Below are 22,368 nucleotides of genomic sequence, written 5' to 3'. Positions count from 1 at the left end.
TCCCAGGACCCTGGGAACATGTCCTGAGCCGAAGGCAGACGCTTAACCATCTGAGCCACCCAGGTGCCCGCCATTTAAGGATTTTGAACAGACACATGACATAACCAGATGGGCATCAAATTCCGGCTTGGTCAGTTACGGCAGGAAGGATGAGAGAAAGACAGGCTAGATGGGAACTGGGAGATAATTTAGGAGGACGTAGTAATATTGCTGATGAGAAAAGATGCAATGCCTAGACAAGGGCAGTAACGGTGGAGAGAGAGAGGAAGAGATGAATGAGAGGATGACTAAAAGGCAGACTCCACAGGACTTGAGGATTATCCAGTGAGGTGGCATAGGGGTTCAGTGCACACGCTGTGTGGTTTCAGACTGCATTGATTTCATACGCTTCTTAGCAGTGTGACTTGGTCAAGTTACTTAAGCCATCTGCCTCAGCCTCCTCATCTGTAAAATGAGGATAATAATAGTATTTATAGCATAGGGTTATGGTAAAGATCAAATGAGATCCAAATGCCTAGAACAGTGTCTGGCATAGTAAGTGCTCAACAAATTTTCTCTTTTCATTATTTTAGTGATCGAAAGGGAGGGATCTAGGTGGGTCCCAGGTTCCTGACTTGGGTCACCATGCCAACACGAACTAAGTGCAGGATACACTCCTTGAGAAAGCTATAGTCTAATAGAGCACCTACTAGAAGCACTGTGGAACTGATCCTAATAGGCCACAACTAAGATTTGCTGTGCTTGTTTAGCTGTGGAAGTAAAAACTGACATTGCTGAGTAGCTCCAGATTCTGGGCTGCCTGACTCAAAGCAGTATTTTCTGCCTTTATTCTGATCGCGTTTCCCCAAAGATATTTTTCAAACATCAAAAATATTTCATGTGATCCTAATGTTCTGAAAGTCATCCCAGATCATTGAAAGAAAGTACTAGGAAATGCTCCCTGAAAAGGTAATTTCTTCAAATATATATATTTTAATCTAACCAAGCGTTCTAGAACTTTCTATATGTTTTCCCCTTAGACACTTTAGTATAAAAGATTTTCAATAAGTATGTATCCTTCCATCTATCCATCCACCCATCCACCCATCCATCCATCCATCCCCATCCATTGATTCATCTATCTGTCCACCCAGCCCTCTCTCCACCCACCCATCCATCTACCCATCCACACTGTGTGGCTTAGTGATGAAGAACATAGAATTTGGAACCAGACACACCACTATTAAGCTTTACTATACCTAGTAGCAGTGAGACCTTGAGGCTGTCCTGTCACCTCTCTGAGCCCAGTTCCTTGTTTGTAAAATGAGGATTCAAACAATCTCCGGGAGCCCCTGGCTGGCTCAGTTGGTAGAGCTTATGACTCTTCCTCTCAGGGTCCTGAGTTCAGGCCCCATGTTGTGCGTGGAGCCTACTTTCAAAACAAACAAACAGAAAAAACCCACCAAGTATCTCCTCACAGTTCTCCTGTGAGGATTAAATGAGACAATGAATATAAAGTATGGAGCACAGCACTGTGCATGTACTAACACTTGACTACTGGTAGCTGCTTTTGTTATTCTGCAAGCCACGCACCATGCTGGACACTGAGCATGCAGCAGTGAACAAGAGTTAGGGGCCCTTCCCCAAGGAAATTTCCAGTCTAGAGGAGTAGAAAGATACGAATAAGTAATTTCTCCCAAACAATTTCGTCTCATTATACAGCACTGCTCTCCTCCCAATTTATTAGGTTCATAATTGAGGGCTTGTCTTTGATTCATCTCTTTTCTATCAACCCCACCTCATTACTCCTGCCTCCCACCCCTGTACTCTATTCTCTAACCTTGTTTTATTCTCTTCATATCATTTCTCTCTCTGTCCTCCCTTCCTCCCTCCCTCTTCTCACTATTTTTCTTTCTTCTTCGATCTCTACATATAGCTGGTCTCATGAGGGGCAGGACTTTGTCTTCTCACCTCCGTATCCATGTGCCTTGAATGGTACTCAGCACATAGTAGGTGCTCTGTAAATATTTTTTAAATTAACGATTGAATGAGTGAAGGAATCCCAGTAAAATGTGTGTGACCACAAGAACAATCCTGCTGGGGCAGCATGGTGACAACTGCTCAAGGATGCTTTGGAAAACATTCCCATCTGTCTGAGAGTTAAATGCAGTGCTGCCTGATAGCAAGAGTCATAAGCTCTACCAACCATGTCCTGAAGTGTCCTTTCACCTGGTTCTTAGCAATACACAGATGAAAAAGCTACTGTAGCCAAATGGTTGGTGAAAAGAAGACCTGGCCACCATTCTTAACAGAGCAATCAATTCCCTCCCTAAAAGGGGCACTGCCAAAATTTTACACAGTTATTTTATAGCCAATATAATAACAAACACTCCTACTAGTAGAGCACCTAGTACATTCCATTCATCTTGTGTACCTCTTGACTACGTCTTACACCGACTCTGCAGAGTAGGTATTATCCTCCTCATCTTGCATATGCAGAACCTGAGGCCCAGAGAGGAATCCTTATTTGTCTAAGGTCACAAAGCTGGTAAAGGGGGGGGCTGGGATTCAAACCCAGGTCTGTCTGGCTCTGATGTCTAGGCTGGTTCCACAACACTCTAGAGGGTCAGCTCCTTCAAGTGGGGGGTGGATGGTGTGGATATGACCTAGCTAATGCTAATTTAGAGATAAAGAGTTCTAGATAGAAGTCTCTGTAATGAACCTGCTGGCCCAGTACGAATGGCGAGTTTTATCTCCTGTAGGTCAGAGCAATTTGGTGTCTGGGGATTCAAGGGCAGGATTGCGGGGACCATGGAGAAAACTGTTTTCAAAGACAGGAAGGGCTTCCCTGGGCTGCGTCAGGGAGGGCAGTGTGCTCACAGTGATGAGCACATGCTGGGGGACAGGAACAAGGAAGAGATTGTAGGGAAGCAAGAAGTGTTACCAGAAAGGCTCTGGACAGAAGACAGATGGATGTGGGGGTGGGGCAGAAAGGAAAGAGAAGTAAATGCATCCACAGCAGGAGGCTTGGAAGAAGGGTTTTGCAACCCCTGCCCTTCTCCCAGGATGTTCTTCACTGCATCCCTGGCTGAGATACACTTTCATTCCTGTTAGAACCTTTCACTAAGACACAAGGAAACTCAGGGGAGCAGTGAGGGAAGACCTTCATGGGCAACTGCCACTGAAATCCCAAGTTCTTTTTTTTTTTTTTTTAAGATTTTATTTATTTATTTGAGAGAGAGAGAGAATGAGAGACAGAGAGCATGAGAGGGAGGAGGGTCAGAGGGAGAAGCAGACCCCCTGCCGAGCAGGGAGCCCGATGCGGGACTCGATCCCGGGACTCCAGGATCATGACCTGAGCCGAAGGCAGTCGCTTAACCAACTGAGCCACCCAGGCGCCCTGAAATCCCAAGTTCTTAAATGTCACCGCATCAGAGAGGCCTTCCTTCATCTAAATGAGACACCCCTTCCCCCCATGACTCTCTATTACTGGACCTGACACTTTCTCAATAGCATTTCTCACAATTTGTAATCACATATTTATTAATTTTCATAGTCATTGCCAGGCTCTCCCCCTTGGGCCGAGACCGTCTTTGTTTTATTCACCAGTGTGTATTTGGAACCTAGAACGGTGTGAGGGAAATGTTCAAGAACTATTTGTTGAACAACTGAAGGGGTGAATGTTGTCCAGGCGGCTGATCCTTAAATCAGGTGGTCTTTGTGGCATGTGAATAAATTACAGTGTACTCATCCCCCTCAACAGGTGCATATAGGTAAAATCAGGTTAGAGTTAACACCAAGGATAGGTTCAAAGAGGAATTAAGGATTGCTATCCAAGAGGTGTCAGGGGAAGTCCTATTCCTTGGCCTACTGAGGTGAAGGGAATTCTGGGCTGCTTTTATGGAAATGAGCCTAAGTCAATTTAGCCCTAGCTCTCTCCTCCCACACACCAGTCCCCAGTCAGTGCCCAGTTGGGGGCAGATCACGGTGGGGCAGGTCATGCTAAGGCTTGCCCCACTTCGTGCTGCCAGGAGCTCTGGCTCCCATCAGATATATGCTGGCTGTTGGCTAGAAGGAAGAAAGCAAGCTGTAGCAGGAATGAAGTCCACCCCCTCCCCCCAAGACTTGAAGCCTTCGGCTGAGGGAAGCCAGCTGGTACCAGGTTAAAGAGACCATTATTTGCCACCTAATAAGCAAGTGTTTGGGGAGTTGGGGGCAGATTATTTCTCAGCAGCTTGAAAAACAGGGCATACATGATATTTTGTTTCTCCTTTGGCCTTGCTGATAGCAGAGTTTACTCTTGAGTTTTGGTTGACCTGATTCTTTTCAGGGAGACCTTGAAATATAGATAAGCCCACTACAGTGGAACAGATATATGCCGCTCCCTTCCCCTTCACCTACCCATTCTTCCTGATGCCATCCTTCGTGTATGAACTGTGATCATGGTTCCTAGGGAAGAAAAATGCAGCCAGGAGACTCCTCACTGCAGCCTCAGCAAGATGCACTGCAGGCCAGATTGGGCCTCAGTGTGGGACTTCTAAGTGGTATGAATCTAGAGAAGGGAAACAAAGTTCAACTTGTTCCTGTGAGCCTTCATATCAGAGATGTTTAGGTCATGGGTCTGCACAGTTAGAGATGCTGGTCATTTTTGTCCACTAGTGTGAGAGGCTTGGATGGCCTTGGTTTGCCCTCACGTTTCCTGCCTTTCATTTTTCTGGAAAGAAAATTAAGAGTTTATTAATCACCTACTATATCCCAGGTACTGAACTATGCATCTTTTCCAAAGTTGTCTCATTTCATTTGTATTAAAACCATTTCGGGAGAGATTATTATCCCCTTTATATGCATGAGAAGATGGAGGTTCAGAAAAGTAGAATAAATTTACTAAGCCCTCTCAGCCAGGAGGCTGAGTCATAATTTGAACCCGGGGCATCTCACTCCTAAACTTGTGTGTTCTTCCCATCCAGGGTTCACAAAGAACAAAAATGCTGGAACACATTGCAGGGTGACCTGACTATGTTGCTTAACAGTATGAATTTAACACTAAACATTGTTTAGCGCATCTGCTGCTTTTACTGGGGAGAGACAGAGGAGGGAGAGGGGGCTGGCCTGAAAACAATTTGTTTGCTGGGGTTCAGCCTGCTCTCAGCACCTAGTCCCATCCAGACAGTCGGAGCCTCTCTAAAAAAGCCACCGTGTTATTATAGTGTCAGAGAAAAGGTGACCTCAGTAGCTTGGACCAAACCCCAGCTTGGACCAGAACTTCCATCCAGGGTAGCTGACTCTCTTTTATTGCATAACTGCCACATTTTTGCAGCCCTGTCCCGGAATATCTGCGGGAATAAAGGCTCCAATAAAATGAAAGTTACCCTGCATGCTTGTCTCCTACCCTAAACCGGGGGCAGCTCAACAAGACAGAAATCCCAAAGCAGCAACTTGTCCTGGAGGCCAATGGCGTAGTCACCCAACCTGTATCCAGCTGCTCCTTCTGCAGAAAACAAGCCCCCAGCTCTGCCTTCTGGGACTGAGTGTGAGCTCTACCGGCCCTCGGCAACCCAGCTCCAGGAAGTTTGCTGCTTCCTTATTTGAGATGTATTACTAAACTGTAATCATATTGTGAGTGGAGCCAGCCAAAGCAGTGGCTATTAATAGGGAGGTGAAGAAAGCTGACTCAGGAGGAGGCTGACTTAGGCTGAAGGGGAGAGCCTGGCCACCTTGGCCTACAATCCTCAGCGAGAGGTCAGCGAGAGAGACAGACCTGAGCTCATTTCGCTCCTGGGCCGGAGTCAGCACGATCTGGATTTCTCAACTTTGGAAATAGAAACCTGAGGCGGTCCCAATCAAAGGGATGTGCAGCCGACCTTCCCAGGGCCTTGGGGAGTCTCAGAGCCCTGAACACAAATAGCTTAAATAGCTCTGATGCAGCAGAGCTGTAACTCTCCCCTGCCAGGGTGACTTGGAATGGGCTGTGGGGGCTACCTTCTGCAGCCTCCCTCAACCGAGCCAGCCCTGCGCCGGCCAGAGCTCCCCGCCGGCAGAGATGTCAGAGGAGGGAGAACCTATTTCGGGCTTCCTGATAAGGCTTGGGGAAGTGGGTGTTACAGAAAGGTGGAAGCAAAGAGGTGAAGGTCCATAGCGAATGAAGGGCATGGTGCAGAGAGGCCTGATCATGTGGCAGAAAGTTTTCGGTCATTTCTGTTAATGCAGTGCCTTGCTCAGGGAGTTCAGACTTCAGCCATTTGGTAGACACGCCATCACCTAGCAGCTGGAAGCAGGATAGATTCCCACATCTGGCCCATGCTGCGCCACAGGAAAAACAACTGCTCCCGGACGCTGCGTTCAGAGTATCCCTTGCTCCGTACCGGGCACGGAACACACGCTCTATATGCCGCTTCATTTAGTCCTCACCCACCCCTAACAGGGGGGTATCATCACCCCTCTTCTCAGAGGGAAAAAGTGAGATTCAAAAAGGTGAAGTGACAGTGGCAGGGCTAGAAGGTGACAAAGATATAGGACTAAAACCTAGGGCTGTGGGCAGCCTGAGGAAGAGCCAGCTGCAGCAAGCTGCCTTTGTGCCCGAGGCTCGCCCCCCTCATTCCCCGGCCGTGCCTCCCTCTGCCGCCACTCTGGTGCCCGCACTGAGTCGGGGTGATGGCAGTCTGCGTGTGTGTTGCTGGGAGGTGCTGGAATCTTCTGTTCGTTCTTTTAGTTGGTTAGGCATGCCTGGGTATGTTGCCTCAAGGTGGAAGATTCGTTTTGGTTCCTGGATCTCTGAAGAAAGAGGGTCAGGTGGAGAACGGATATGGAAGATCCGTTCCTGTCCCTCCTAAAAATATTTACTAAGCACCTATTAGGCTCAGCTCTGGATGGCTTGGGCACTTTCAGACTACAGAACAATTTAAAGACACTATTGGTCTGGTATTTTTCTCTACTATTTTTCACATATCCTGGGGACTATCCGCAGGGGTAGATCTCTTCAATTACATACGTGTCATAATAGATACCTTAGACACTCAGATGTATCTATCAAGTACTTCTTCACGGAAAAAGTGGACTTTCTTTCCACCGATTGTCATTTGGGTCACTTCCTGACCCTGAGAAAGATCCCCAGGACCCCAGACCCCAGCTCTTAAGCTCTAGCAAGTTCATGAGGGAAGGGAGCCCGATGCGGGGCTCAATCTCAGGACCCTGGGATCACGACCTGAGCCAAAGGCAGACACTTAACCACTGAGCCACCCAGGCGCCCCTGGTCAATTCTTTTTTCTTCCTGTTTTGAAAGGCAAACAGATGGCCTAACAATCATAACGGTCAACAGGGTGGTGGCCGCATCCAGGTTCAGGCAGCTGCCTCCTCTCACTGTAGTCAAAGTTAATTAATTCCCACTGTACCTTGAACTAGGTCACTTGCAGGTCTGTGCTGAGGCCTGACCTGGTGTCGGGGGAAGGCATTTCTCGTCTGGCTCTTGCTGTGCTGTCTTGGGCAGGCGGATGGAGAAGGGGGTATTTTTCACCTTTGCGTGGGATTGTCTCTCCTCTTCTCCTCCCGGGAGGTGACCATTTTCAGATCTGTGGGTGGGGAGGAAAATCTTCTCTTCCAAAAATAATCTCTTTCTGCAGTGGGGTTTGAAGCTGGACCAAGCTGCTAATGCTATTTTTACCCAGCTTGCAATTCAGGGTGTAAATAGCAACTCTGGCTGTTTTTTCCCATAGCTGACAACAGAGTCAACCTCTTTAAGGCAGGGGTATCCTGGCATTTTGCACAAAGGAAACAGAATAAAGGTTGCTCTCGGGCCCAGGGAATGATCCTTGACCATTAGGTCAGTATACAAACAGGGCTGGCATCTCCATGGTTGTGCTGTCTCAGTCACTGCTGTAAACACCAGGCCCCATGATAGCTCCTCGGCTGAGGCCAGTTTAAAGAGGCGCGATGTGGAATCACGAGGGAAAGACAGGCCCATAAATCTCTGCCTGAGCACGCTGAGGGTTCCGGGAGCTTGAGCAGCTCTAGGCTCCAGCTGACTGTTCCCCTCGCCCTCCCTCTTGCATTAGCAAGCATTTCTTCTAACGTTGCCCCAAACCCACCAGATTAGGAGCTGAGGAAAGACAGAAAAAACACCTACCCAAGGCTGTCCAGATGACAGAATGTCTCTATAAAAATAGATGCCTCCTATTTCTCAAGTGACTGGAGACCCCACCATCTTGAGTATTAGGAAGTGTCATTTAGAGGTCATGCTAAGAGGACTGGCTCCCTCCATGCTGCATATGAGCAGAAGCCGTGAGAAGCTAACCAGAGCCTTGGGTTGTGTCTCCAACCGGCCTGGGTGGGGTGGGAAGTTCAGTTTCACAGAGGACCCCTCATTGGTACTGTTGATGAGCGCAGTAACCAGCAAAGACAGAGGTGAGCTCATCACATTTGGCAATTCCCTATTGTTTCTCTTCTGGGGAACAAACATACTTCACTGGCTTTTTTCTGAGGCCACTTTTCTTACCAAATCTTTCCCTGGGGCCTTTGGACTGAAATTAGAAAGGAGCTATGAGTCAGCAGGAATGCCCTTCATTCTGAATTACACAGCAACTCTTCATGGAACTGCCCATTCCCTTCCTCTAGGCATATATTAGTCAATCATCAATCAATAAGAGAATTTCTCAAATATCTACAGCATACTTAGAACTGGGCATTTAGGCACATGGTTCAAGTTTCAGGTTCTTCCAGCAGATGATGTGTGGGCTAAGAAAGGGATTGGAGGGCAGGTAAGCAGCTGAGTAACCCCCATATTTGCTTTTTGGGAAGTGGTTTCTGTGCAGTTCTTCGGAATTGATTCTGGGCAGCTGTTAAATTGCAAAACTCACTGCCAATTATCAATAGCTAAAGTGGCATCAGAGAGCTGCTGATGGTAAAAATAGGAGCAGGTAACAGATGAGAAAATAGCTTTGCATATGAGGAGAGAAGATGGGAACATACTGTCTCACTCTGCTATGTTATGGGTTTCCACTGTTAGCTTGTGTTCTCTCCCAGAACTGGCCAGCAAAACCTACTTAATGTGACCTCCAGCAAAAAGTCCACCAGGGAGCTGGGCAGGATGAGATCAAAGCTATGTGTTAGCAGCAGGAGGAGATCCGTGCTGCGTTCAGGGTATCCTGGTTCTCACTGTGCTCAGAGTCACATTAAACAGCCAACACCACAGTTTTCAATAAAACTTGTTGAATTTTAAATGTACCATTATGTACCAAATCTACCATATGTAGCAAATGTCTAGTTGATCTGGTAATTCATTTGTCCCCAAACTTCAAATTTACAAACAATGGTTTTTGGAGCCTTGATGGTAAATGTTTACCTTAAGAAAGAAAAAAAAAAAAACCCAAAAAACGGAAGCAGGAAAAAGTGCCCTGGTGAGTGAAACCAAAAGCAAGTGGCAGACAATCATTTGCTAGACTGACCGTTTGTTTTGAAAAATGCTCCCAACCCCAGCCTTGACATTGGGAAAATTTGGGACACCGTAACAGACTTCCTGTCTAGTATTTCCCTAGATTTCCTGGAATCCAATTGGAAGTACCGTTTCCCCTGTGTCACCAAGGAGTTAAACTTTGGCTGGGCTCTCCTGGTGACTAATAGGTACCGTGTGGCTCTGAGATCAGCGAGAAACTGACAGTCGGTGTGGGAAGTGTGAGGTGTCAGTGCTCTTGAAATGCCTTTGATGGGCATGGTGAGCAAGCACAAGGATGTTTGCCACCTAGTGCCCCTGATTGTGTGATTTTAACGTGAGTTCTTATTTCTTCCTGTGAATTTTGCATGATTTTAAATGAAGATCTCTGACTTCTTCTGGAGCTTGATATTACCATAGTGTGCGAGTTATTCTGTAGAGAATGATACTTTTAGACAGCTAATTCCTCTACTTTGGAAAATAACCCATTTTGATTGAAAACAAGGCAGAATCAACTGACCTAACCAAATCATAGCTGACAAGGGTTACGGAGATTTGGTCTTCCTACTCTAGCTGTTTTCATCCTTGTGAAAGGAGCCCAATTAGCATAACACTCTTGGCTTCTCTCCACCCCCTCATCCTTCCCTGGGAAGGATGAGTGGTTTCCTGTGACTGGTGAGTTTGCAAGGAGAAACTGTTGTCTTATGCTATCTTCTCTTCCTTTCTTCTTGGGGGTCAACACTGCTCCTCTAGGGTGAGAAGGGGAGGCCCTTCTGGCCCACCTGCCTATCACTGAGTGTCCATGTCTGTCTAATTCTGAGCTTGAGTATTGGGAAGATCATTTGTCTGACAGTTTCAGCCACATTCTCTAATATCAGCTTTATTAGTAGTAAAGGTTATTTTTGCCCCTCATCTAGCTTACAACAGTCCTCTACTTCAGTTCAAAACTCGGAGAGAAGTGGGGGGAACTGCTATGTTGGGGTCTCTACAAAGACCCCAACATATTTACTGGGAGACTTCCTGGTGGCTAGAAAAAGCCTTGGGTTGAGGTGAGACCCTGGCTTCTAGGTCCATGTCACTACTTTCCTGTAGAACACTGGATCGTGATCCCAGGTCATGATCCCAGGGTCCTGGGATCAAGTCCTGCATTGGGCTTCTTGCTCAGCGGGGAGCCTGCTTCTCCCTCTCCCTCTGCTCCCCACCCCCCGCTTGTGCTCGCTCGCTCTCTCAAATAAATAAATAAAAATCTTAAAAAAAAAAAAAAAAGGAACACCAGGTTCTTCAGTAGTCAAAGGAGTAAAGGGAGTTTATAGAACGTGTCCCTCCCAGCCGGCAGGTATCCATTCAAAACTTATTTATTGAATGCCTACTGTGCACCAGGGGGTACAATGATCAAGATAGATATGGTCTCTGCTGTGACAGTTTATCATCTAACTAGGGCATATCAGTGAGGAAGTTTAATGATCCAAGTGAAGTAAAACAACCTCAAACAGGCTTAACCAATAAAGAGAATTTGTCGGCTCACTGGGGATCCAGACACAATTTAATCCAGTACTCAAACAACAGGGATCCATTTCTTGGTTCTGCTGCTTCTGGGTGGATTCATTCTTTTGACGCCACATGACGCAACCCGTCCTCTCTCCTGCCAGCTTCAGGCTTTTCACTATGGCCTCAGCGGAAATAAGACGTACCATTTACCAGGCTGAAAGGAGTCCAAGTCCCAACATTCCCTGCAAACTCCCAAGAATCACTCAGATTACACCATTTTAGGTGACGGGCCGTCCCTAAAGCCACGACGGGGTTCAGTGTGAGAGGATACATGGATGAGCTGATAGCCAGTGGAACTCATCCCTAGATGAAAGACAGCTGGGCCCTTCCCACGTGGCTCAGAAATCTGGAGACCTATTAGGAAGAGAGAAGGGGCAGCCACCAATAATTGTCCATGGCAGAAGGAAAAGACAGCAAATAAAATGATAACTCTGCTCTGAGGGAACAATTCAACCTGCAGAAAACATAGATATTCATTACTACCTGGAGTCAAGCACAGGTCAAGCACAGGTCTGGGAATCCAGAGATTTGGGTTCCAGATTCTGTGCAGGATCCCTATATACAACAGACCCATAGGAAAGTCCTGGAGGTTAGTAGACTTTGCTTCTTGATCAGGACCCTCAGGAACTGCCCTTGGGTTGGCTCTGTGATTCCTTTTCTCTTTTTGGAATGGAGGGTGACATATATCTGAGAGGAACGCTAAACGGATCACTGAGGTGCTGTCCACAAAGCAGCTGTCACTACATAAACCCAAGCTATCTGTTATCATGTGCTTGTTATTCTTTTAGTCTTAAGAACATTCAACCAGTGGTTTAAAACGGGGCTAAACATTAACCACACTAGGGTAGATCAGCACTACAGGAGCTATGAGCCATGAAGATACACAGGCCTTCAGTGTTCTAAGTTCAAAAGATCTATGTGAAACAAGATATAATCCAAGTGAACTGAAAATGGACAGAAATGCAGTCAGACATGCAGGGTAGGGAGGGTGCTTCGGCTTAGTACCAGAGCTAGTTCTCAAGGAGTATGAGTGTTTGCCAAGCAACTCAAAAGTACCAGTGGGGCCTAGGCAATCCTTTAGATCTTCATTCAGCAAACATTTGGGTACCTTTTCTACAAGAAGGTACAGTAGGAACACATACACAGCTGTGAGGTTGCCCCTTATATCCTTCTTAGAAAAAGAAAGAATCTCCATTTATAAATAGGTAAATTATCATGAGTCCAGATTATTATATGTAATATCATATATGTTATATGAACTAAAGGTCTATCACACCAGAGCCAGAAGGTAAAATTAGTGTCATCTGGGGGTGGAAGTTGGAGAAAGAGTGGGTCACGAGTAAATCCTGCTTTAAGGCATAAACAAATATATAGGATTAAATTGAAAGATTACGATTACACAGTGGTTTTTTTGGTCTCCCAAATAAATATGACCCAATCCCCTAAACACCCTATGGCAGCAGTTTATTTGCATCTTTCTCACTGCTCTTACTCTGACTTCTATCACAGTCAGTTGTTTATTCATTCAATTATTCGATCAGTCCCTCATTGAACATTTATGGCAGGCTTGATATGCACCAAGTACTGTGTCAAACGCCAAGATACAAAACAGAGTGAGACATGGTCATTGTATCCTAGGAGCTCAGTCCAAGAGGGGAGGAGGCATAGAAAAAATAATTATAATACAACATGGGAAGTGCTCACAGAAGCATGCACTGAGTGCTCTGAGGTGAAGTCTTCACAAAGGAGATGATACTTGATTTGATCTAAAGATAACAGGAGTTTTCTAGGCTGAAATTTTAGAGCATCTGGAAAGTCCCTGCAGGAGGAGCCAGCATGGTGTGCTGAGGAAATGCAAAGGAGTTTGGTCTGGAAGGATAGGGAGAGTGTCAGAAGAGGAGTGGGGTAAAAGGTAAGTCACGTAGAGCTTTGTAGCTCTCTATGTGGGCTTTGGACTTTATTTTATAGATAAAAGGGATTTGTTGAAGGACTAAGTAAAGGAAGGACAATATTAGGTTTGGGCTTTAGAAAGACATTCCAGCAGCAGTCTGCAGGAAGGGTTATCCTGGGGAAGGATTGGAGGCAAAGAAAGCAGCAAGAAGCTTATTTCAATAATCTAGATGAGAAGTGATAAGTCGTGATAGTTGAAAAAGATGGAACAGAATGGATTCAGGAAGACTTGAGAGATTGAATCAGTAAGACTTGATAATTGATTGATGGGGATGACGTCAGAAAGGAAAAAATCTTGACTTAGGAATCAATAGCCTGGGTAGATAAGGAAATGAGGGTTCTATTAACCAGAGTAGCTAGTAGAAGAAGAACAGGTTTGGGAGGAAAGATAAGGACATACTGCCTTTAAGATGTGTGCATGACATTCACGTGGGCAAGCTCCGTGGCTATTAGAAACATCTGTCTAGAGTTGACAGGAAAAATGGAGGCTAGAGGTTGACCAGGGGATAGGTGGGTGCTGAGACCATGAAATTGAATTGCATAGACCAGGCCACTAAAGGGCAAAGATTTTGAGGGCAGGAGGAGTTCCCTACAGCCCCTGGCATAGTACTTTGCATAAAGCAGGCAGAAACTATGAAAAATGCTCAGATACATGCATAAATATACCAATCTGGAAGTTGCTAGTAACACCTAGATGCCCAGAGACCTCCAATTTGGAGTCTTTGCAATTTTACAGACTTACTTTAGGGCCAAACTGGCAATAAGAAGAATGCAAGCAGCATACTAATATTCAAAGAGATTCTAGCCTTCCACTAAATTCCATTTAAAAAACTACTGTTACCACCATGTGTATTTCTTTGCATTTGGTCTTCCAGAGGATACTATAAAATGAGGAAGCTGGGGTAATACAACTTATCAGAATTAGGGGAGTTTAGTTGCAGTTGCTGGAACACAGAAATTGGTGTCAGCGTGTTTGACCTTTAGGAAAGTCATTCTGAGGGCAACTTCATGGTGTTTTAGGAACTAAGCAATGTCTTCTTCAAATGTCACACAATGTTACAGTTCTTTTGCATTTGCTCATTCTTCCAGCAAACATTGTTTGAGCACTTCGTATGTTCTAGACACTGTGCTAGGGACAAAGGACATCTTCCCACCCCTCAAAGAGCTCACAGTCCAATACAATTAAAACATAACTGTGAAGTATTATGATAGAGGTAAGCACTGTGTGCAGTTGAAGGCAGAGAAAGACAACCCAGCACAGAGGGGAGGAAATGAGGGTGGCAACATGGCTAGAGAAGTCTTTTCAGAAGAGACAATGCCTGAGCCAGGTGATACAAGGAGGGGATGAGGTTCCAGATCAAGAAGAGAGGAACTGTAAAGGCAAGGAAGAATAGAATTCATTGTGGCTGAACGTGGAGGGGAATGGCAAGAGAGGAGTTAGGACAGGTGGAGAGGGACCTCATCAGGCCCTGATAAGCCCTTCCTATGGAGTCTGAACTTTTAGCCTGAAAACAATGGATTGTCACTGAAGGATTCTTATAGAGGACTTCAGAATTCTTGTGCTTTTAGTTTTTGTCTTATTTTCCATTCTCCCTCCTTCTGTCTGTTTTGACAGCTTGTCTACCTTTCTTCCTCTCTCCATCCCTTCCTTCCTTCCTTTCTTCCTTCTTTCCTTCCTTTCTCCTTCTTTCCTGTGAGCATGATTTTGGAAATTGCAGCTGATCTGGCCTATACCTAAAGGGCAAGTGATTTATTTATGTTTTGTCCATGCTTGGGCTGAAGAAAAAGAAGGGGTTGTAGATCCCAGAAACGTGAATTTTGATGGTAGTAATAAGCAAAGTGAGAGAATCCCAGAAACAATTAATACCACCCAGAGACTCTCCTTTACTCAAACCTGGAGATGCTTATGTTCAGTTTTGAGGAGGGGGGCGTTACCTCCAAGGTGTGGACAGGAATCTTAACTGAAGAAAGATCTACACTCTTGCTACTTAAAATGGGGTCCCTTTAGATAAGTGGAATTTCAAGCTTCAACCCAAACTTACTAAATCAGAATCTGCATTTTTAACAAGATGCCTAGGTGATTCCCGTACACATTCAAGTTTGAAAAGCCCTGATCTACAAGATAGGAAAACTGCTTAGCTGGTGAATCTTATGTCACCATGTTGCAATCTGTGTTGTTTTGCACGGCTGATTGATATGTAATCAGTTTGTCAACCTCTATGATTATAAATTTATGTCCCACAGTAAACTCAATCAGGGCTTAAACCACTTGTACTCCACTGAACTTGTCCAAGAAATCTCCTTGGAACCAATGATGTTGAGATTCTTTTTTTTTTTTTTTTAATTTTTTTTAAAAAAGATTTTATTTATTTATTTGAGAGAGAGTGAGAGAGACAAAGAGCACAAGGGGGGGGGGAGCAGGAGAGGGAGAAGCAGACTCCCTGCCGAGCAGGGAGCCCGATGCCTAACTCGATCCCAGGACTCCAGGATCATGACCTGAGCCGAAGGCAGACGCTTAACTGACTGAGCCACCCAGGCGCCCGAGATTCTTTTAAATAAAAGATTTGCTCTCTGACTGTTGGATAAAAGATTCATTTTTCCCTTATTGTGACAAAATATACATAACAAAGATTTACCATTTTAACCATTTTTAAGTGTGCAGTTCGATAGCAGTAGGTACATTCAAATTGTTGTGCAACCATCACCATCGTCCATCTCCAGAACTTTCTCATCTTCTTTTTTTTTTTTTAAGATTTTTATTATTTATTTATTTATTTGAGAGAGAGAATGAAGGAGAGAGAGCACAAGTGGGGGAGGAGCAGAGGGAGAGGGTGAAGCAGACTCCCTGCTGAGCAGGGAGCCCGATGCAAGGCTCGATCCCAGGACTCCAGGATCATGACCTGAGCCGAAGGCAGACGCTTAACCGACTGAGCCACGCAGGCACCCCACCTTTCTCAGCTTCTTAAACTGAAACTCTGTGCCCATTAAATAATAAATCCCATCACCCCCTCGCCCCAGGCCCTGGAAACAACCATTCTACTTTCTGTCTCTATGAACTCTAGGTGCTTCATATAAATGAAATCGTACAGTATTGGTCCTTTTCATATTTGGTTTATTTCACCTAGCATAATGTCTTCAAGGTTCATCCAAGTTGTGGCTTGTATCAGCGTTTCCTTCCTTAAAAAAGGCTGAATGACATTCCATTGTATGTGTCTACCACATTTTCTTTTTTACCATTCATCCATCAATGGCCACTTGGGTTACTTCTGTTTTAGCTATTGTGCATAATGCTTCTGTGAACATGGATGTAGAAAGATTCATTCCTATAATCAGCATTCATACCAGGCATGCAGCTCCCTTCTCCCAGCATCTCCATATTATTTCCCAAAGGTGTGCCACAATAAACATAAAATTCACAGCTAATGGATGTTCTCAATGAATTTTCTTTAATGTATCAAGTCTCTAGTTGACTCCTCATTAAGAAAAGGAAATTTGCTGTTGTTGGGAATGAAATGTCTGTTCCATTTAGTGTCTCTTTCTGGGAGCAAGGGCCTCCTGAATATAAACTCAGAGCCAGAGCCAAGATATTAATCTGTGAAGCTCAAGTATTGATTTGGTGATGCCATTCTCTTCCCCTGATGCTATTCCTATCAACTCAAATTACCTCTCTGAATATAAGAACCATTTTTTTTTCTGGGTGCACCGGGCAGCTGGTGACAAGCTGCTTGCTGATGGGCTGTGACAGAGATGAGCAGTCAGCTGCTCCTGGGCAGTCGAGGTCCTCCCTGCCAGAGTGTTGCTGGTCAAAGGAATTTGCAGTCCTGAAGCCAAGGGGCGGACCGACATCCACTTGGACAGACTCGGGCCTCCAGCCTGATTTCAGTGACCCCCAAGAGCGCTCAGAGAAGGGGAAGAGCCCCTGAGCTTATGGTGGAATTATTCTAGAGAATTATATAAAGGGTGTTATCTCCTCAGATTATCATATTTCTTTTCTGGAATCTCCAGTTGACCTGTGCGGCTCCACGAAGCTGGCGGGACAGCTTTCCCTCGGGCATCCAGTGGAGGCGCTCTTACACTCTCATTTCATGCCCACTGTGTTTCACCCCTGGGTCAACTCTTTGGGTTATCAGATATGTGTGTGAAGAAGAAAGGGATACAATCACACCAGCTCATTTGGAAAATAAACACTGAAACTGGATTTCATTTTCTGTGCAATCACTTTGGCTTTGAAACTAAATCTGGACGTAAAGACGGGAACAATACAAGTTTCCAATTTTCATGTTAATTCCTGGCCCTCGAGGATGATTAACTATCTAGAAACTGAAAACACGGTTTGGACTAATCTTTTATGAGATCTGATTAAGAGCTTTACAGCGAAGATTTGCACCACATTAGAAAGGCTCAAACAATTTAGGAGAGTGCACATGTAAGGAATTTCCTTTTACCCAATTATAAAAGAAGAGCTAGAAATCACAGCCAACTGCACAAGAAAGGAAAGGGTAAGGACCGGCCTATTTGATCCCAAGGAAAAAAGTTTGCATGTTGGTGAGCACATTTGAAGACTTCCCTTGAGAACCCCTGTCGAAACCAAAAGACATAACATGTGATGAGGTTACATGCATGTGGAGTCACAGCAGCATGCGATGTGTTGTAAGGATCCAAGGGAAGTCTGGGGACCTGCATAAAATCATAAAATATCTGTAGGCCACTGCTTAGGATTTACACTTTGCCTCCTCCTGGGTTTTATCCTGATCTCTCCACTTGAAACGCCTTCCCCTGTCCTTTTCCCTCTCCATTAATACATGCTTATCAAAATCTCTCCACCCGACACCTCACAGACTGACACCTCTTAGCCATAATCGTTCTTTGCACCCTTTCAAAATGTGTGTGTTTTGGATGCCTGGGTGGCTCAGTCAGTTAAGCATCTGCCTTCGGCTCAGGTCATGATCCCAGTGTTCTGGGATCGAGTCTCGGGTTCCCTGCTCCCTGGGGTGTCTTGCTTCTCCCTCTGCCGGCCACTCCCCCTGCTCATGCTCTCTCATTCTCTCTGATAGATAGATAAATAAAATCTTAAAACAAAAACCAAAATAAAAAACACCACAATGTGTGTATTTTATATGTCCTAGGTCAGCCTACCTGGCGTTAATGATATATTTCTTAGTGGTCACTTTCAAGACATTTTTCACATGTGTGGTTTGTGCTCTTAAATCAGTCCATAAGTTCTTTGAGGTAGGTACTATTTGAGGGTGTATTTCTGTAGGGTGTCCTAAAGCTCAAACTTTAATATGCATGGGCCTCGATAGGGGATCTTGCTAAAATGAAAATGCTGATTCAGCAGGAATGGGATGGGGCTGAGATTTTGCATTTCTAAGCAGCTTCCAGGTATTGCTGCTGGTTGGAGGACCACCGTTTGAGTAGCAAGACCCTAAAACACCCAGGATGGTGCCTCAACATAAACAAGTAAAACTTTTTATTGGTAGTAGTTCCAGCCAAATTTCTCCTGTGAGACCCTGACCCCTTCAAGTAAATGCTACCTCACGATCAAAGGTAAGTCCTCTTCCCTTGGGTCATGACACTGCCCTCTAAACTAACTGAAGCCTGAGGACATGATTCTGTTATAATGCAATTGTTTGAATTTGTGTTTAAATTCGAGCAGTATGAGTGGTTTTACTAATGCCATTTGAGGGGACTGGTGAATTATTTGGGTGTGCATGGCCCAGCCCTGATACGCTAGGCCACTCTTGATAAGAGCCACAGTTAATACTAGCTGATCCCATAAACTAGAGCCCACACTAGCCTGCATAGAGTGTGGAGAGCCATAACTCGCCTTCTGGATAAGGGGCCCTCACTTTTCTCCCAGATGGGTTAAGTAGGTGGAGGCCAAAACCAAGCTTACTTTTGTTGACCTGTGTCCAGTTATGTCTCTGTTTCCTGTAAGAAGTCCTGCTCAGTCAGAGGCCAAAAACCCCACCTTAGTTTCACCTTCAAAACTAGGAAAATCAGTCTTTGACTATACTAAGCAGACTTCAGTAAATGCTTTTGAACCAGGAGGTTCAGACCAGAAGGATTGGCGGGCACGAATGAAGCTACAGAAATGTCTGACTGGTCTCATGACCTGGCACCGATAGGAGGCCAGTCCAGCCTCTCAGGACCTCGGTTTGCTTATCAGCATAATCAAGGTGTTGGACTGGAAGCTTCTTATCAGGGCTAAGAGTCTGTGGTTCTGATCACCATATCAGGGAAAGGCAGGGGAGACAAGAATTCCACACTTGGCTCCGTGACAGCAGTGTGCCTGGGAGCCTCTTGGGGGGCTCTTCTCCTCTTGCTGGTCTCAGCCCCAGTGCTTGTCCTAACCAGGCACTAAGTTACCCTTTCCTAGACAATTGGGTGCCTCACATCCGCCAGCCTGGTGTAGAAAGGCTTGAAAAGATATACCCTATGCTGCCACCTATTGGCTCCGATTCTCTCCAGGCGATTCTTGAGCACCATTTGGATGTTCCAGAATCTCTAGGCCCTCTATAAAACACAATCCACCAGCGATGAGAACCTAAGGTGAGAGAATAAACATAGGGTACCTCCAGGGGCCACCTCATCACGGGAATCAGGGACTATGACTGTAAGAACCATAACTTTTTTTTTTTAACTTGGTGATTTCCTCCTTGTTATTTCCTGTCTGTTGCCCCGTAATGATTAACAGTAAAACTCTAAAAACAAAAAGGGCCAAGGTGTTTGTTTTCAAGGGCAGCAAGGAAGCAAGGAACTGGGGGAGACAGCACTCCAGGGGCTGGGGTAAACAACTCCAGGGGATGGAGTGGGTGGAAGGAGCTGAATAGCTGGAAGGAAAGCAGGTTGAGTCCTCAAGCTCATTTGAAAAAGGAAAGAGGGGGTGGGATAAAGTTGTGTTCTAGTGGGAATGAGGGTAACAGTCTTAATAGCGTTGTCATTCTTTCCTGTTTTGTCTTCTACATCTGTACCAGTCTATTTTCAATCCAAGAAGATGAAGCTGTAGACTAGTGTTCTAGTTCAGGGGCCTTTGTAGGAAATGATACTCCTAGAGTGAAGATCCCAAATACAAAAGTCTAAGGTACCTGGCTGGGGTCAGCCATGGGTAAGACTATCGCGAGTGGGGGACTGTGGGGAACTGGGGAGCACTTACCCCATCTGGGGAGGCAACAGCTGCTCAGCCCTAGGTGGTTATGGCCCTAACCAAATTGTATGCTCACATTGCCTGATCTTTCAAATCTTCAAGAGAAGCTGGAAATTTAGATTATTATGTGAAGTCTCCTTATTTTTAAATGTTGGCAGCTAATGCTACTTTTAAAACAAACAACAGCAACATTGTGTGGGCCAAATAAAACGTGTCAATGAGACATATTTAGCCCAAAGGCAAACTTTTTGAAAACTTGGACCTAGAGCAGTTTGCATTCTGGAATCTCAAAGCGTTAAGAGGCTCCTTGTGAGGCATATGGTCTGTCAACAATAGCAAACTACAATCAAACAAGCAAATGTCAGATAAATTGGGGAAGTATTAAATGCTTTGTGTTTAGATTTGTTGGTTTGTTGATTTATCATATCCAGGTGAAAGCTTTGAATACATTCATTCAATGAATCAAGAAGCATTGATTGAGCACCAAATATATGCTAAGTAATGGTAAGTAAAACTTTATCTGTAAAGGGCCAGATAGCAAATATTTTAGGCTTTGAGGGCCAAATCGTCTCTATCACAACTACTCAGCTCTGCCAGTTGTAGTTACAAAGCAGCCTAAGACAATACATAAACAAGTGGTGTGCTGTGTTCCAATAAAACTTTATTTACAACAGACAGCAGTCCAGATTTGGCCCCTTGGCTATAATATGCCTATCTCTGATCTAGAAAATCTTAGGGAATTTGAAGCCTAATGCAACAGTTTTCTCTAAGGAAATCTACATGTTTATGCTTTGCCTATTCAGACAAGGAATTAGGGTGATATCACTATGATTTTAAGTTATATTTATAAGTAGTTTACCCCAAATATTACTCTGTTATCATTTAGTATAATACAGGCTATCATAATTATTCTATAAACATTAACAAGTTACCATACACATTGGAAATAATGCTGGTCCAACCAAGCTACTGAAGTTAGTTTGGCAAGACTATCTGAATATGAATTTAATTTAGGATAATTTTTCAGAAGGAGAACCATTTACGTGAAAGAGTACTGAATAGTTGACTGAGCTAGTTATCTTAATGGTGTGATTCAATTCCTGTTTTGACTGCATGTGAAACTGTTGTGAAGAGATAACATAAAGCTGAGCAAACCTGCTTGTCCTCTGAGTCCTATGGGACTTACTAACTACTTGGAACTTTCAAAAAGTTGTTATAAAGAGAACAAATGAAGAATATATCACTTTTATCTTTCTATTCTCAGTGAAGTAATAGTACATAGAAGATGCTCAAAAAATTTTTGCTTTATAAATGGAAGGCAACAGACTTTGGTTGGCCATGGTAACTTATTTAGATGTCACTTTTGTGAAATATTCACTAAAGATACCTAGCTATTTACAAGCCTGTAGATACTGTGTTTTGGCGCCCAAAAGCTCTTTGTAGCTCCCTTCTCCTTCACTTTCTTCTACTGTAGACTGCCTTGCAGGGAAAGGGACCATGATGTTCCAATTCTGGCCAACAAGATATAAACATAAGGATCTGCTTGGGGCTTCTGAGAACATTTCCTGATAGGGACTGATTCAGTTTGACCTCTTATCCCTTCCCTCTTCTTCCTGACACAGATACAATACCTTAGAAGTGCAGTAGCCATCTTAGAATGGGACAAAAGCGACAGACTAAGGATGGTGAAGTAAAAAAGAAAGAAGAAGCCTTGACGACATCATTGAGCAGCTGCATTAGCCCTGAACTGACCACATTTGGGTTTATTACATGAGAAGAAATTTAGTCCCCGGGGGGTAAAGCCATTGTTTGGTCTTCTATGACTTGCAACCCAACCCAATTCTATCTATTTGGGGGCTCCAGATCCAGAATTTGGAAAAAACCTGTATAAAAAAAAAAAAACTAGCTTAAAATGTCAAGGAAACCACCAAAAGGCCGAGATTTTTCTTGGCTAAGAGGGAGTAGGCAGATAACAACCAAATGCAAAATAGAGTTTCCTTCTATTCTTTTTTTTTTTTTTTTAAGATTTTATTTATTTATTTGACAGAGAGAGAGAGACAGCGAGAGTAGGAACACAAACAGGGGGAGTGGGAGAGGGAGAAGCAGGCTTCCCGCTGAGCAGGGAGCCCGATGTGGGGCTCGATCCCAGGACCCTGGGATCGTGACTTGAGCCGAAGGCAGACCCTTAACGACTGAGCCACCCAGGCGCCCTGAGTTTCCTTCATTCTTACACTCCATCAGCATTGCTCAGGAGATGAAATTTCCAGCATCCAATGCAGCTGTATTAATTTTCTGACTCTTCCTGTGCCACTTTGGAAAGTTG

At 44.7% G+C, this 22,368-nt stretch overlaps 1 protein-coding gene across 1 annotated transcript in view; it reads left to right on the top strand.

Moving 5' to 3' along the window:
• The window catches only part of YPEL2 (yippee like 2), a 94,684-nt gene extending 72,773 nt beyond the window's left edge, over window positions 1-21,911 (top strand). Inside the window, exon 6 of the transcript XR_004683174.1 lies at window positions 20,477-21,911. The gene's annotated coding sequence lies outside the window, so the exon portion shown is untranslated. The remainder of the gene's footprint in view (window positions 1-20,476) is intronic.
• Window positions 21,912-22,368: the final 457 nt, after the last annotated feature.

The sequence above is a fragment of the Mirounga leonina genome, unplaced genomic scaffold (genome assembly GCF_011800145.1).
Source record: "Mirounga leonina isolate KUSES-001 unplaced genomic scaffold, KU_Mleo_1.0 Mir_200, whole genome shotgun sequence".
NCBI lineage: Eukaryota > Metazoa > Chordata > Mammalia > Carnivora > Phocidae > Mirounga > Mirounga leonina.
The sequence above is the reverse complement of the archived record's forward strand: the minus strand, read 5'-3'. Positions and strand labels throughout refer to the sequence as shown.